General features: G+C 43.7%; 1 protein-coding gene across 2 annotated transcripts in view; it reads left to right on the top strand.

Moving 5' to 3' along the window:
- LOC128693269 (caskin-2) overlaps nt 1-14,078 on the top strand; it is a 1,211,837-nt gene that overhangs the window by 190,129 nt on the left and 1,007,630 nt on the right. Inside the window, exon 1 of one of the 2 annotated variants that reach the window (XM_070089382.1) lies at nt 10,045-10,579. The exons of the other annotated variant lie outside the window; for it this stretch is intronic. The gene's annotated coding sequence lies outside the window, so the exon portion shown is untranslated. Of the gene's footprint in view, nt 1-10,044; nt 10,580-14,078 lie in introns of those variants that run through there. 2 annotated transcript variants of the gene reach the window in all.

The following is a 14,078-nucleotide window of genomic DNA, read 5'->3' as shown; positions in this document are numbered from 1 at the left end:
GTGTAGACGTCTTAAAAGGCAGTCTTTTGAGTTACTGAACGTTTTCACTGTTAGCTTTAGTGTACTGATATGCAAAGTCAGTTGCGTTATTCGTTTGAATTCGCGAAGTCTTGCAAAAACACCACACACACACACACACACACACACACACACACACACACACACACACACACACACACACACACACACACACACACACACAAAATGCAAGGAGGCTGAGGAGAGGTTTGTACCCAAGGGTAACAGGAATAATGAAAAAGCCAGGATGAGCCCATGGTTTACCCAAAGGTGCAGGGAGGCAAAAACCAAGTATGCTAGGGAATGGAAGAAATATAGAAGGCAAAGGACCCAGGAGAATAAGGAGAGCAGTCGTAGAGCCAGAAACGAATATGCACAGATAAGAAGGGAGGCCCAAAGACAATATGAAAATGACATAGCAGCGAAAGCCAAATTTGACCCGAAACTGTTGTACAGCCACATCAGGAGGAAAACAACAGTCAAGGACCAGGTAATCAGGCTAAGGAAGGAAGGAGGAGAGACAACAAGAAATGACAGTGAAGTATGTGAGGAACTCAACAAGAGATTCAAAGAAGTGTTCACAGAGGAGACAGAAGGGGCTCCAGAAAGACGGAGAGGTGGGGCACACCACCATGTGCTGGACACAGTGCACACAACCGAGGAAGAAGTGAAGAGGCTTCTGAGTGAGCTAGATACCTCAAAGGCAATGGGGCCAGATAACATCTCCCCATGGGTATTGAGAGAGGGAGTAGAGGCGCTATGTGTACCCCTTACAACAATATTCAATACATCTATCGAAACAGGGAGATTGCCTGAGGCATGGAAGACAGCAAATGTAGTCCCAATCTTTAAAAAAGGAGACAGACATGAAGCATTAAACTACAGACCAGTGTCACTGACATGTATAGTATGCAAAATCATGGAGAAGATTATCAGGAGAAGAGTGGTGGAACACCTAGAAAGGAATGATCTCATCAACAGCAGCCAACATGGTTTCAGGGATGGGAAATCCTGTGTCACAAACCTACTGGAGTTCTATGACATGGTGACAGCAGTAAGACAAGAGAGAGAGGGGTGGGTGGATTGCATATTCTTGGACTGCAAGAAGGCGTTTGACACAGTTCCACACAAGAGATTGGTGCAAAAACTGGAGGACCAAGCAGGGACAACAGGGAAGGCACTACAATGGATCAAGGGAATACTTGTCAGGAAGACAGCAGCGAGTCATGGTACGTGGCGAGGTGTCAGAGTGGGCACCTCTGACCAGCTGGGTCCCACAGGGGTCAGTCCTAGGACCAGTGCTGTTTCTGGTATTTGTGAACGACATGACGGAAGGAATAGACTCTGAGGTGTCCCTGTTTGCAGATGACGTGAAGTTGATGAGAAGAATTCACTCGATCGAAGACCAGGCAGAACTACAAAGGGATCTGGACAGGCTGCAGACCTGGTCCAGCAATTGGCTCCTGGAGTTCAATCCCACCAAGTGCAAAGTCATGAAGATTGGGGAAGGGCAAAGAAGACCGCAGACAGAGTACAGTCTAGGGGGCCAGAGACTACAAACCTCACTCAAGGAAAAAGATCTTGGGGTGAGTATAACACCAGGCACATCTCCTGAAGCGCACATCAATCAAATAACTGCTGCAGCATATGGGCGCCTAGCAAACCTCAGAACAGCATTCCGACATCTTAATAAGGAATCGTTCAGGACCCTGTACACCGTGTACGTTAGGCCCATATTGGAGTATGCGGCACCAGTTTGGAACCCACACCTAGCCAAGCACGTAAAGAAACTAGAGAAAGTGCAAAGGTTTGCAACAAGACTAGTCCCAGAGCTAAGAGGTATGTCCTACGAGGAGAGGTTAAGGGAAATCAACCTGACGACACTGGAGGACAGGAGAGATAGGGGGGACATGATAACGACATACAAAATACTGAGAGGAATTGACAAGGTGGACAAAGACAGGATGTTCCAGAGATTGGACACAGTAACAAGGGGACACAGTTGGAAGTTGAAGACATAGATGAATCACAAGGATGTTAGGAAGTATTTCTTCAGCCACAGAGTAGTCAGTAAGTGGAATAGTTTGGGAAGCGATGTAGTGGAGGCAGGATCCATACATAGCTTTAAGCAGAGGTATGATAAAGCTCACGGCTCAGGGAGAGTGACCTAGTAGCGATCAGTGAAGAGGCGGGGCCAGGAGCTCGGACTCGACCCCCGCAACCTCAACTAGGTGAGTACAACTAGGTGAGTACACACACACACACACATACACACACACACAGGAGCTCGGACTCGACCCCTGCAACCTCAACTAGGTGGGTACACATACAGAGGACCTAGTAGCGACCGGTGAAAAGGCGGGACCAGGAGCTATGAATCGACCCCTGCAACCACAATTAGGTGAGTACACAGACACTCACACACATGCAAATTAACTCAGTGTGTGGCGGTACAGTTTCCGGCATCGATCACAAGGTCCCCGGCGGTCCAGCGGTCGATGGACCAGCTTCGATCCGCCTCGACCGTCAACACCGTCCTTGTCCCGGGATGGTCCAGTCGACCACTAACACTAACTTCAACCAGGGCGAAGTCAGCGGACGGAGGAACGAGTACACATCACTTCTCACCCTAAATATCCACACACGGGCGTGACGCTTCAGGAATTATACATCGAGACGGTCAGAATGTTGACGGTGAAGGGTTCCTGATCCAAGGAATTGGAGTTACTGCCCCCCCCTTCCCCCCTCTTCGTTGGGTCTAATGCAATTGCGTCCCATTCCCCCTGAGCTGTATAACAGCCCTATGACTTTAGCGCTTCTCCATGATTATAACCCTGGGAACAAGGCCAGCCTCTCTGGTCACAATAATAATAATTATTAATTATTCCTAAGTGAATGCATGCTTATAATACTTTTAGAATTATAAGTAACATTAGAATTGTGTAGCAGATTATCCAAGAACTGTATAGCAAATTATTCCTGTATTATGTAGCAAATTATCCCAGAATTGTGTAGCAGATTCCCCCTACATATAATTCTGATTGAAGCATTCAGTATTTGCCAAACCAATCAGAAACGTTGTGATTATTCCTCCTCCCCTTGTTGTGTCTTCATCTTTCATCTCCCTCTTTATCTCCTCACCTTTATCGTACCCTTTATCTTCCACTCGCTATTCACGTTCTCCTTCCATCTGCCTTTCTTTATTACTCCTTTTCCTCCATTTCTTCCTATTTATAATCTTCCCTCATCTCCCATATTTTCGTTTCCCATTCTCTCTTACCATTCTGTCGTTCCCTATTATCCTCCTTTCCCTTTTACTTTCCCCCTCTCTGTAATCTTTCTTCTATTTCTTTATAATTCTTCCGTTTTCCATTTCGCTTTAATTACCCATTCCATCCCCCTCTTTATCCCACTTCCTCTTAGATCTCTCTTTCTACTATCTTTCCCCTTCCGTCACACTCTTTCTTCATTCTCCTTCGATCTTCCTACGCTTCGTTTGTTCATATTTTATGTTTGTATTGAGACTTGACCTCAGAGAGATGTTGATTAAGCATCCACTTTGTTGGGCTGGTTGGGAAAATTGTAATCACTAATCACATCCCTCCAGTCACCATCCATTCAACCTCCATCCCTCCACGAACCACCATTCCTCCACCCACCAGTATCGTTCCACCAGCTTCACTAACTTCCAGTCCTCCACCTTCACTAATGTTCCATCGTAGAGGCGCACAAAGCAGTACATGCGAACACGCACCTTACCAACACAACATTCCTGCCACCAACATTGCCGGAGTTTCCAAATGTTCACCAGCTCATTAAACAAGGTTTTTCCATCGCCTGGGCTTCCTGGATACCATTTGAACGATCGAGAAGTGCAAATAGCAAGTTCAGGGCAGTACGTGAAAGGCAAGAACTGCTTGCTGGATGGCTTGTTGGCTGGTGGCTTGTTGGGTAGATTGGTGGGTAAGTGGCTTGATGGGTGAGTGGCTGATTGGCTGGCTGGTTTTCCGTCTGGGTAGTTGAGAAGCCTACTGGCTAACTGTTTCTGACCGGCTAATTGGTTAGCCGGCTGGTTATCTGATTGGATGGCTATCTAACTAGTTGGCTGGCTGCCGGGTTGGTTAGTTGACTGGCTGGCTGGCTTATTGATTAGTAGGCTGGATGGTTGGTTAGCTGGCTGGAGCTCTATTGAGAAGCACTTGTGAGAGACCTTACTGAGCGATATTAATGACTGTTAAATTATTTTTTGTGCGTTGACCTGGTGGAGGGTGGTGAATGGTGGTTGGTAGTGGTGGTAGTTGTAGTGGTGGTGGGTGTTAGTAGTAGTTGTGATGGTATCGTCTTCCCCCCCTCCTCCGCTTCCTCGTTCCTCAGGTAAAGATCTTTCTAGGTAGTCATGACATTTTTTACTCTGATGTGGTTTAATTTAATTAGAGCTTCTACCCACACACTCTTTAAACAATATTATCTATCTTTCTCTCTTTAATTCTCAATTAAGTGGGGTACTTATCACATGTGGGATCGTTACTAGCTTTTGTATCTTGTTCTTGGTGGAGTAGGGTACTTACCACATGTGGGATGGTTTGGTCTTGGTTGAGCGGGGTACTTATCACATGTGGGATCGTTACACTTCTGTATCTTGTTCTTGGTTGAGTGGGGCACTTCCCGCGTGTGGGATGGGTGCTAGATCCTGTGTCTAGTTCTTGGTGGAGTGGAGTACTTATAACGTGTGGGATGGGGTCAGGACTCTGATTGCCGCAGGCTTATCAGTTGGAACGGCCATCCAACTGGCCCGAAGCACTCAGATAGGGAGCAGAACTGACCATCTGGTCTCATTCAATATCGGAGCTGGGGGATTATTTCCCTCGTCCACCACTCCCTACCTTCCTTCATTCTATCTTCCTTTTTCCCTCTGTTCTTTTCCTTTTCTATTTTCCTGTCTTTTCTAGATGGTTGAATGTCCCATCATACAGATTTTGTTTTTTATTCTTTTTCCAATTCAAGGTTTGTTTTATAATTTATATAATTACATCTGTGCATTTACATGAAATTCGCAGTCTTATAGATTTTTATTTTTTTAAGTATTTAGTCTATAGTGTTTTAATTGGAGCATACGTAATGTATCACGTTGGCTACACAGGTGTAGTACCATTTCTGTGTACCATTCCTGTGTGCCAGACCTGTGTAGCTCCCTGCCTGTGGTGGCCACTCTGTGTGGAGATTGTGTGAGGGAGATTGCCTGCAGGTGCTGGCCAAGCACCTGCTGAGTGCCCCCGCTGGGCTCCTATTGTCTCTCTCTCTCTCTTTCTCTCTCTCTCTCTCTCTCTCTCTCTCTCTCTCTCTCTCTCTCTCTCTCTCTCTCTCTCTCTCTCTCTCTCTGTGGTGGAGGCAAACTCAATACACAGCTTTAAGAGTAGATATGATGGGGCCAAAGGCCAGAAACCAAAGATGGTGAGCAAAGTAATCGTGAGGCAGGACCAAGAACAGTCTCGACCCTCGCAAGTACAACTCGGTGAACACACACATACACTCTTCCATTTCCTTCTCTCAAACAATCTGTCACTATCTGCCTTATCAAGTCATTTAAACAGGTTATACTTTGTTTCCACATCTTCCCTGGCCTTCTATCCTCTAAGGCTGTCAGGTTTGGCTCCTGTCTTTCCATAAGTCAGCTGTCTCTGCTTTGCGACCAGTCTTATTAGTACACACTTAAAAACTTTCTCTTGTTTCTTTACATGCTTGGGTATGTGTTGACTCAAGGCTGGTACTTGCTTATTATGACAGGTGTGGCATATATTTTATGTAAAGTCTTGAAAGTATCTATGTTATGGTTTTTGAATGCCGATCTTAGGTTGGCTGGATGTTTGTAAGTTGTCCATGTTATCCTGCTGATGTTCGCCTCCAGCGAGATACTTCGTATTATACTTACCCCAAGATTCGTCTTCCTTATTCATAGTTTACAGCCTTTCTTCCAAAGTCTGCCTACGGTCTTCATTCTCTTTTTCACATTTTTTTTATAACCTTGCACTTGCTGGGCTTGAATGCCACCATTGATTTGTGAGACAATCTCTGTAGTCTATCCAAGTCAACTTGTAGTCATTCAGTTTTTTTTTTCATTACGTTTACATCAGCAGACTGCAAAATATAGGACATTATCGCCTCTGACATGTCGCTTATGCGTTTGAAGAGAGAGATTACAATTTTCAGCCACCCCGAGACTAAAGAAATACTTCCTTACAGCTTCATGGTTCATCTGTATCTTCATTTTCCACCTGTGTCACCAAGATCCTGGTCCTCTTAGTTCAAACAGCTGTCCCTATTTATCCTGTGTGTGTGTGTGTGTGTGTGTGTGTGTAAGAGAGTTTGGTATCCACATTGGCCAACAACAAATTCCAATTCCGAGGATTAATTACATGATGTTAGGCACACATATTTCCCAAGGGAAACCCAATATGCTTTCCTAGACCCAGCAAGAACGCTCGCTTGCTCTCACTCCCTCCTCTCTCTCTCTCTCTCTCTCTCTCTCTCTCTCTCTCTCACTCTCTCTCTCTCTCTCTCTCTCTCTCTCTCTCTCTCTCCCTCACATGCACTACTTAATTGATGTTTTTAGCGTGAATATCGCGTTCACAGTAAACGATGACAGCAGTCACGATGGGGTTAATAGTGTCAATCCTTAGGGAGCGATGAACGAGAGGGTAGGAACAAACGAGGTGATTCAGACCGAGCATAGCTACTTACAACTTTACAGTGTATATACACCGAGAAATGTGTGTTTCTTGGAATATACACATCGAGAGGTGTGAATCTCGGTATGTGTTCACAGAAACGTGTATATGTCTTTATATACCGAGAGAGGTGTGTGTATATTTGTATATATACAACTATAAACACTATTGTTTTTGCACCGAGAGATGTGTTTCAGTAGTATATATACAGACAAGTGTGTATTATTTTCAGTGTATATACGCAGAGGTATCTTTCAGTGTTTATATACCTAGAGCTATATATCCCAGTGTATATATACACCGAGACTGTGCTTTCGTGTATATATGCAAAGTAGTGTTTATCTTTCGTTGTATATACACGGAAGGGTACATCTTTCAGGGTGTGTGTATATACACTGAGAGCGTACTATAATCCCTAATTTAGGGATTATTTTTGATAATGGACGGGTGAAACGTAACTTCAATGACCCACGTGTCCTTACCTCAGTGGTGGGACGCCCTGGGCACCAGCATCTCGTGATGCACACTGAGCGTTTTATTTCTAACGAAATAAGCCCCTGAGATGAGCCGCGTGTTAGTGTTACCCTACTCCTCCCCATACATTAATAATAATAATATCTTTATCTCTACAAGTACATGCACAAAGTATACAGTCCTAGCTGACATCAGTGACATACTACTATGTTATGTAAAGCATTTCGGGCAAATTAGGTCGGTTTTGTCCCAGGATGCGACCCACACAAGTCGACTAACACCTAGGTACCCATTTTACTGATGGGTGAACATAGACAACCGGTGTAAGGAAACACATCCAATGTTTCCACCCCTTCGCCGGGAATCGAACCCGGACACCTCACCGTGTGAAGCGAGAGCTTTTGCCACCAGGCCACGGGGCACCGACCACCAGGCCACGGGACAATGTTAAATTTAAGTAAATGTACCAAAGGCACATCAGTAAATACCTTGGGGCATTTGTGTGATATTCGCACACTCCTGGCAACTCAGCTGTTGAACGAATGACGGTGAATGAGTTTTCTTTTGTTGGGGGGGGGGAAATTACTTTTCCTTCATGGGAGACGGATGGTGTGGTTAAAAAAAATAAAGAATCGCAAGAGAATGAGAGAGCTTTATAGAAGTTGACAGTGATTGAGAAAAAATACATCCCGGAACGTTAAGAAGCGCCAAAATACCTTTGATCATCACGGAGGACAAGAGAGATTCAAGGAACACTCACAGCACCACGGAGTGTGCTAGGAGCTTCAAAGAACACTCACAACACCACGGGGTGTGCTAGGAGCTTCAAGGAACACTCACAACACCACGGGGTGTGCTAGGAGATTCAAGGAACATACACAGCACCACGGAGTGTGCTAGGAGATTCAAGGAACATACACAGCATCACGGAGTGTGCTAGGAGGTTCAAGGAACACTCACAGCACCACGGAGTGTGCTAGGAGCTTAAGGAACACTCACAACACCACGGGGTGTGCTAGGAGATTCAAGGAACATACACAGCACCACGGAGTGTGCTAGGAGGTTCAAGGAACACTCACAGCACCACGGAGTGTGCTAGGAGCTTCAAGGAACACTCACAGCACCACGGAGTGTGCTAGGAGCTTCAAGGAACACTCACAGCACCACGGAGTGTGCTAGGAGCTTCACGGAGCATCTCAGAGTGGCAGTGAGCACCTCAAAGCTTCAGTAAACACTCGAGATCACCTTAGAACTCCTGAGGAGCCTCAAGGAACATCTCAAGAGCATCCAGGATCATCTCAGAGCTTCAGGAACACCTCAGAAAAACATAGGACACCAGATTACTCCTGAGAGCATCACTGAGCACCAGAGAACTTCGAGTAAGACCTGGAACACCATATTTCCAAGTAACACTCAGAGCTTTAAGGAATACCTTAGACTACCAAAGGAACACTGCAGAGCTCCACAACACAGCATCAGAGCTCCACAAAATAGTATAGTATTGACATAATTAAATTATGAAGGAAGGAATATGTAGAAGAGGTGAGCGCAGTCAAGCAAAGTAGAAGAGTTGAAGAGGAGAAATAGGAAGAAAGGGGAAATAGAGGAGAGGGAAATAGAAGGAAAGGAGACGTAGATGTGGTGAAGAGAATAGAAAATAAATGGGAAAGGATAGAGATTAGATACGTTAAAGGGACGTACCAAAAATTATTATTATTACTATAATTTGTAGTGGTATTAATATTGTTATTATTCTGGGGAGAAACGCTAGACCAGTAGGGATCATAACGCCTGGGTAGTGGGAGGCAAGTAGGTTTGACGCCTGGAAGATTGTAGCTCCAATTGCTTGGATCAAGAGCTTTTCTGAGTGATGAAGGCACTCTGGAGCCGCTATACACTCAAAGCTACTGCTACTCTTCAACTCCCAAATAAGGGAGTTTCCTAATGAATATAGATCGATAAAATATGAGGCTGGTGCCATGAACCAACACTCGTGGCAGGCAGTCCATATGCAAATTTTAAAAGAGGGGAAATTTGGCTCCGAAATACAGCCATGTTAGTTATCGATCCCCCCCTTCTCCCCTCATCCCCTGTTCCCCTTTAACTACCTCGATGGAGATAGGATTTAATCGACGGTAGATTTGCAAAATAAAGATTAAATAAGGTCGTTTATAAAGAGATATGTTGGAAGAAGTTGACCCTCCTAAGGTAAGAGGTAGGGGGAGGGGGGTAGCTAAGGAGCCACGTACACAGATCGATTACAAAAGCCATTTTCTCGTTTTCTGTTTGGCTCTGGAGGGGAGGCTGGTGCTCTCTCTTAATCCATAATTCAATATTACTTTAATTATCAAACTGAATAATTTTATACCTGAGATTTGCGTCGCGCTAAATAAAAGATCCCGCGAAATTGTTCTTGAGAGAGATGGCCCAATGAGAGCAAGGAACTGGAGAGAGTGCCACCGTATTGGGTGAGGAGCAAGTGCCTGCTTCCATGAGCAGAGTAAATAGTTTCGTTCAGTAAGCGATAACTGTGTCATTCAGAGAGTGTTTTGTGCCTCCCGACGCAGCACACTCCTGTATCATTCGGTGAAAATATCAACTCCGCAGTAAACAGTGTGACGGCTGCAGTGTCGCAGGTGGCAAGTGTGGAGGGAGGAGCAGGGAGGCTTGTCACCAGGTGTATGACACAAGGGACGATCCACTGTGAAACCTGCCATGAGGTCTGCTCACACCCTCATAGCCGAGCGGGGATGCTTAGCTTCACATCTCAGTGGCATTTACTGGGTGAAGTGAGTAACTGCTCTGTTGATTTCGCTCTGATTTGGGGAAAAATTTCCCAGAAACCTGCTATATTAATTTACTTTTGGGCCGGACCTTTGACAAGAGGTGACACTGTACACTTAAGGTAATTATTGCACGGAATTACGTTAGGATAATTTTGTATGTGAGTGTGCATAGACCACGTGCTGTGTGAGGTGGGACGACCTCCTCACCAGAGACAAGTGGTTGAACGCGACTTTGCACCATGTTAAGCATAATATACTAGGTGGGAGGAGGCTCGGAGTCAGTGTACAGTGACACGGATTGCCTCCAAGTCGGGTAGTGAGACGGAGTTGCTGACTAACCTGGCTTCCTCACCAGGTCTGTGCCACTGACTTGACTTCTTCACCAGATCAGTACCGCTGACTGACCTGGTTTCTTCACCAGGTCTGTACCTTTGACTGGCTTGGCTTCTTCGCCAGGTCTGTACCGCTGACTGGACTGGCTTCTTCACCACGTCAGTACCGCTGACTGGCCTGGTATTTCACCAGGTCTGTACTCAGTATACACACACACAGCAAAAACATGAACAGCAGCACCAGGTAAATCACACACAGTTTCATGTTTCTCTCTGCTGTAATTGAAGCTAAACATGGCATGTATTTTATACTTGGATTCACCTGCAAACGACTTTACTATTTAGCGCTTTCCAGTCACTAACAATAATAATAATAATAATAATAATAGTAATAATAATAATAATGATTAATTTTATTTGTTTTATCCTTAGTTGTACATAGAATATATAACAGAGCATATCATTGATATTTCTTTTAACTATTTCCCAGGTTCTAGTAAGTAGTTAGAAGACCTAGTATTATTAACCTTCGAGGGTTAATAATACTAGGGTAACTCTGGATGTTTATTAACACTAGAATAATCCCAGAAAGTTAAGAACACTAGGGTAATCCTAGAGGGTTAATAACACTAGAATAATCTCGGAGGGTTAATAAGCTCCCTAGGATAATCTCGGAGGGTTAATAAGCTCCTAGGATAATCCCGGAAGGTTTATAACACTAGGATAAACAATAAAGCCTAGCTTTATAGCTTGTTTCCCTTGAAGTTTAAGATCTAGCTGTCTGTTTAATGTTAGGTAAACAGTGTCAGCATGTATCTGGAGACTTGCGGAGACTCCTCGCCCAGAGTTAACCCTGGTCGTTTCAGCTGTGAGCCGAGCACTACCACTGAGCTGAGAGGGACAAACTGAGTAGCATTCTTCAGGCACTCCCAAGGGATCCACATTTCGGTGACCGTAAAGGCATCACAGCTGGTTGATTCTGATTTCCATTTTCTCAGCTGACGTTTGTTTACGATTGATCACCTGATTTTGGGACAGTCGTTCTTGCCTGGACAGTGGGTATACGTCACACCTACCCCAGGTACACACGCACTGACGATCGGTACAACCCATTCTTAGAGTGCGTGAGGACGGAGAATCGAACCTCAAGGATAAAACAACCCATCCTCCTTGTACCCCCCATTCATTTTCTTCCTCTAAGGCTCTTAGACCCATTCCTTGTTTCAGTCACTACCCCAGAATGGGTACCGACCGCAAAATTAACTTATCAAATTAGCTTTAGTTACAGACTCATGAATCTTATCTGTGTCGTGAGCGAAACAGTAATTATCATCTGAAATAAATAATTTTGATGAATATTGATAAACTAGTCGGTGTTATACCATTATCATAAATAATTTTGATACTCAAGAGTGACTTGTCGGATTAACTGACATTAGAAACCCTCTGTGATGTCTGGTTATCTGACATCTGAAACCCTGTTATTATCTGATTAACATCTGAAACCCTCTGTTATTATCTGACATCTGAAACCCTGTTATTTTCTGATTAACTAACATCTGAAACCTTTTCTTATTATCAGACATCTAAAATCCTTTTATCATCAGAAACCCGCTGTTAGTATCTGACATATGAAACCTCTGCTATTATCTGATGTCTGAAACCCTCTGATCTATGGTTTGTGAGGTGCGACAAAAGACTTAACTACAGTGTTTTCCCTATAACTAAGCTTGACAGTTATGGTTGACGATTACTACTGATAATTATTCTTAATAATTGCGATACGAGTAGCTACGCTGTGTTTGGTTGGTTTATGTGAGGAGTCTGTCGATTACTCTAGGGCTATTACGGATGCATGTCACCTGTCCACCAAGGACGATTTAATCCCTAAAGTAGGCATTTACCGTAAGCTTTCGTTATGTATACAATGATAAACACACCTAAGTGTATACACAGTGTCTGTTCACAGGCATATACAATAATTGGTGTATTTACAAAGGTGTATACACTAATCTGTGTATATTCACAGGTATATACACTAATCTGTGTATACTAACAGGTATATACACTAATCGGTGCATATTCATAGGTATATACACTAATATGTGTATATTCACAGGTATATACACTAATGTGTATATTCACAGGTATATACACTATGTATATTCACAGAGTTACTCTCCTTGATGTAACTTTACGAAGTTACAGTCACCCTGTATTTTAATAAATGTTTTACGTTGGGTAACTGTGAATCTGTAAATGAATTAAAACACAAGGGGAAAAACACACAGATGTAAATATACATAAGTAAATATTGAGAGGTAAATGACTAAATACATGTGTGGGGTAACTACACGGGTGTGAGTAGATACGTGTGCAAACACACAGTTGTAAACAGGTGTGTATGTGGGGGTGAATACACAGGTGTATACAGGTGTGTATGTGGGGGTGAATAAACAGGTGTATACAGGTGTGTATATGGGGTGAATAAACAGGTGTAAACATGTGTATGTGGGGGTGAATGCACAGTTGTAAACAGGTGTGTATGTGGGGGTGTATATACAGGTGTATATGTGGGGTAATAAACAGGTGTATGTAAGGGTGAATACACAGTTGTAAACAGGTGTGTATGTAGGGGTGTATATGTGGGGGTGAATAAACAGGTGTGTATGTAGGGGTGAATACACTGTAAACAGGTGTGAATGTGGGGGTGAATACACAGTTGTAAACAGGTGTGTATGTGGGGGTGAATACACAGTTGTAAGCAGGTGTGTATGTGGGGGTGAATACACAGTTGTAAACAGGTGTGTATGTGGGAGTGAATACACAGTTGTAAACAGGTGTGTATGTGGGGATGAATACACAGTTGTAAACAGGCGTGTATGTTGAGGTAAATATACAGGTGTATATGTGGGGGTGAATAAACAGGTGTGTATGTAGGGGTGAATACACAGTTGTAAACATGTATGTATGTGGGGGTAAATGTACAGGTGTATATGTGGGGGTGAATAAACAGGTGTGTATGTAGGGGTGAATACACAGTTGTAAACAGGTATGTAGGGGTGAATACAGTTGTAAACAGGTGTGTGTAGGGGTAAATACACAGTTGTCAACAGGTGTGCATGTGGGATGAATATACAGATGTAAAGGAATTGAAAGCACTATTTTTTTTATTGTTAGTGACATTAATTCACTGCACTTCGTGGGTTGTTGTATATTATCGTAATTTGGTCACCAGAGGTTCAGCTTTTAATATCGATGCGGTTCGCTCGACGCTCTGAACATTTATCAAACAGATCTGAGGAAGAAAAAAATCTTGAAATTAGTGTTAGTAAAAAGATTTAATTAACTCTGTAGAAAAAATAAAAATGAAAATTATCACCATAGAATAGTTTAAAAATGCAAACGTTTCTTAAGAAATTATTGAAGGTTGGAATTTATATGAAAAATGTTGATATGGGCTGGTGTCAGGGATGCTGTTTAGGACGTTGTGACGTATACGCTGTTTTACGGATAGAATATGTACACACACACACACACACACACACACACACACACACACACACACACACACACACACACACACACACACACACACACACACACACACACACACAGGTATGATAAAGCTCACGGTTCAGGGAGAGTGACCTAGTAGCGACCAGTGAAGAGGCCGGGCCAGGAGCTAGGAATCGACCCCTGCAACCTCAACTAAGTGGGTACATGCCATTTCTCCTCTTCCT

The sequence above is a fragment of the Cherax quadricarinatus genome, chromosome 28 (assembly GCF_038502225.1).
Source record: "Cherax quadricarinatus isolate ZL_2023a chromosome 28, ASM3850222v1, whole genome shotgun sequence".
In the NCBI taxonomy this organism is placed as follows: Eukaryota; Metazoa; Arthropoda; class Malacostraca; order Decapoda; family Parastacidae; genus Cherax; species Cherax quadricarinatus.
This window is presented reverse-complemented; position numbering and strand designations above follow the sequence as displayed.